This window comes from Lissotriton vulgaris, unplaced genomic scaffold, assembly GCF_964263255.1.
Source record: "Lissotriton vulgaris unplaced genomic scaffold, aLisVul1.2 SCAFFOLD_5537, whole genome shotgun sequence".
Taxonomy (NCBI): domain Eukaryota; kingdom Metazoa; phylum Chordata; class Amphibia; order Caudata; family Salamandridae; genus Lissotriton; species Lissotriton vulgaris.
Window position 1 is genome coordinate 30502 of NW_028248647.1, and position 3389 is coordinate 33890.

Sequence of the window (3389 nt, forward strand, 5' to 3'; positions counted from 1 at the left end):
ATCTATTTTACTTATTATCTATCCCTCTATTTTTCTAGCTCTATATTTTTGTGTTTTCTGCTACTTTTGGTTAATTTTAAACTACTTTTTTAAACTCTTTTCTTTTCTTCTTCCCTATTCTATTTCTTCTTTATTATTTAGCTTCCTTTCTGCCCAGACCATGGTAAAGGGAGCCGGGAAGCATCCTGAGAAGGGGAAGGGTCCCGCACCCCGTGCGCGGCTCCTGCGCGGGCGTTTGAGGGGGGAGCAGGTCATAGACCGGGAGATCTTCAGCGCGGATGAGGTGGCCGCACTAATTTTTTATGTTCAGCGCCGCCTCCCCAGGACCATCATGGCAGGCAGCAAGATCGCTAGTGGGTACGGGGTCCAGGAGCGCGGGAAGCGGTGGGAGAAGGTGTACAACCAGGCCACCCACCATTGGACGGATCTCCTGGACCGGGAACGCGATCTGCTCGACCTGCTCGGCCTTGAGATCCCCGGGCTTGGTGAGTAGTAGTAGCTATTTCTTTATTACTCTGTTTTCTCCTGCTCTGTGTGTTATTATATTGCAAATTTTTGTTTTTTACCAAGAGCATTAATGCTGCTGATTACATTGTAGGTAAATTATATTTCAAAATCTTCTGTGCATTTCAGGTGCACTGCTCTCCTTCTCAGTAGCGTTGCTACTATGCTTATTTGTTTTTGATTTTGTGTTCATTTCATTGGCCTGTGAAATTATGTATGAGTGTAGTTTAAAGAACTGTGTAATGCTAGACACTAAGGGTCAGATTTTTAATTACCGGCGCATCCCTGCAAAGTAGCAGGGATGCGCCAGTAATTGTGCGCCACGCCACCACCACCCATGGTGCGCCGTATTTACAATGCATGTATTAGATAAACAGGAGTAAACCCATGAACCACGTTGGGATGGGTGAGTAATGCAAAAAGAAACAATTCCCAACTGGTCTTAATGAAAGTCATTTAAATGCAGTATGCAATTAGCATTACAAAGAACAGGACAGAACCAAGGAGTCTCAAAAACGTTTTTTAAGGAAAAGCTTATTATTTAGCAGGTTTTTAGGGGTCTTTCACATGGCTAAATACAGTTAAACAGCACTGTGTCGAGCAAATCATGTTTCCACAGTTTCAAGTTGCAGTTACTTTGAAGCAAAATTCAATAAATTATATGTGCTCCAAATAATTTATTGAATTTTGCTTCAAAGTAACTGCAACTTGAAACTGTGGAGCCATCACTGTATATAATTCTTGTCACTATGCGCCGTTCACGCTGCTCACTCTAGCACTTGCACTTTCACTTATTGTAAATATCACCATTCACCAAGTGCCTTTTCGGTTGTCACATGATTTGCTCGACACAGTGCTGTTTAACTGTATTTAGCCATGTGAAAGACCCCTAAAAACCTGCTAAATAATAAGCTTTTCCTTAAAAAACGTTTTTGAGACTCCTTGGTTCTGTCCTGTTCTTTGTAATGCTAATTGCATACTGCATTTAATTGACTTTCATTAAGACCAGTTGGGAATTGTATTTACAATGCGGCGCACCATGGGCCCAAAACGTCACCAAAGCGTTACGCATCTGTGCCGTAAAGGCGCCGCATTGCTGGAGTTGCGTCGCAACGATGGCGCAGCTCCAGCAATGCTCTGGGGTGCCCTATCTCCCCAATGCTGCGTCAAGCTGTACGTCTGCTTCAAGCAGGCGCAGGATTTGAGTCACGCATCATTGTCCTCAAAGTGACTGATTGAAATCTTGAGAATTTCCCTCAGCCACTTTTAGGATGGGTTCCTGTGCAGGAACGCCCTCCCTTGCTCCGGAACGCCCCCTGATGGCGCAGGGCTTTACAACGTGATGCATCTCCCATATGCGTCACGTTGTTAATATACGCTGCACCATGGCGCCTCTTTTGTTCTGCCGCTGCGTCACAAAAGTCACGCAACAATGGAGCAATAGAGCTGCAAGGGGCTTCTAAATCAGCCCCTACAGACTCAAGTCCAGTCCTTCCTTTGTACACATGGCGATAAGAAGAAATAGTGGTGGTGGATTGATAGTTTGAGTATTTTAATGACTGGTTAATGTAGTAGGTAACTTTTTAGTGGTGTCGCTGATCTGCAATCACAATGGACTTTGTCTGTCACTTCGCGTGCTGCGGACTGCTGCCTGCCAGTCCTAGGCGAACCTTTTTAGTAGTTTGTTTAGTGAGTTTAGTTACATAATAACTTTCAAAGTCGACGGTCCGCAAATCAAGCAATACTAATAACGTAGTAGACCACATGAGATCGGTCAATATATCCCGTGGAATAGTTGTCTATTTGCTATTTCGCCAAAATATTTTGTTATTGTTCTTTTGAAATGTTTGATTTGGTTGACAAATATCAAATATAGAGTACCTATTTTTTCCTAGCGTTCCTCATTTGATTTTTTCTAAATCGTCTTTAATCTTCTTGTAGACTGTATCTAAATTCTTATCCTGCCTCGACTAGTCTATGACTGCCTGTGGTATTACTAGATTTTTCTTATTAGTCTGTCTGTGTAGCTAAGTAAGATTACACATTTGGCAATTCCATTGGACCCCCATTCTAGTCAGTAATAGCTCTATGCACTGAGTGCAGTCCTCTGGGATTGTCCATAATGTCTTTTCAAGTCTTCTAAATGTTTACCTTTGACAATTGCCAACAATAAAAAGGTGAATGACCACCAAGAAAGAATAAGATACTACTTTACTTTTGGTTTGGATAGGAGGACAATCCATTCTACTACTACTGCAGGGACAAATCTGCACAAACATAGCTATGGACACTAAATAGTGCATTGTTTATCAATTATATTAGGCGCAGGTAGACTTTCCACATACCTCAGTGATATCAGACTTTGAAGAACCCCCAATCTCCTTACGGACTAGATAGTGTGGCAGAGTCATTTAGCTCCCGAATTCATCGATGATTGATCCCCAATGATGATTATCCAACGCAGGACAAGAGTACGGAGTCAGAGTCCAGAAGTGTCAGAGACACAGCTCATGCTTGCAAATTTCAAAACCTTTTGCTCATTCACTCATGACCAAAAACCACAGAGTCCATTTAAGTTTTAAAGCTTTATTAAAAGTAAAAATATTTATTAAAATCAAGCTTGTCATAAAACAGAAACGGTTGATTAAAAATGGAAAAGTTCTAATAGTGATTTATTTCACACATTTATTGTGGGCGAGCCGAGCCCTCACCTGGTTTGAACTTTAATTTTTCTTTTTGGTGATGAATCGTTGGTCCCTCTGTCCTAGTGGTGATGATGATGATTTTTTCTTAGAAGTGAAGCTTCTGTCTGTTATGAGAAAAATGGTGTGTGTTAAAAAGCAAGCATTCATCAGTTGTGCCAAAAAGTGCAGCAAGACAAGACC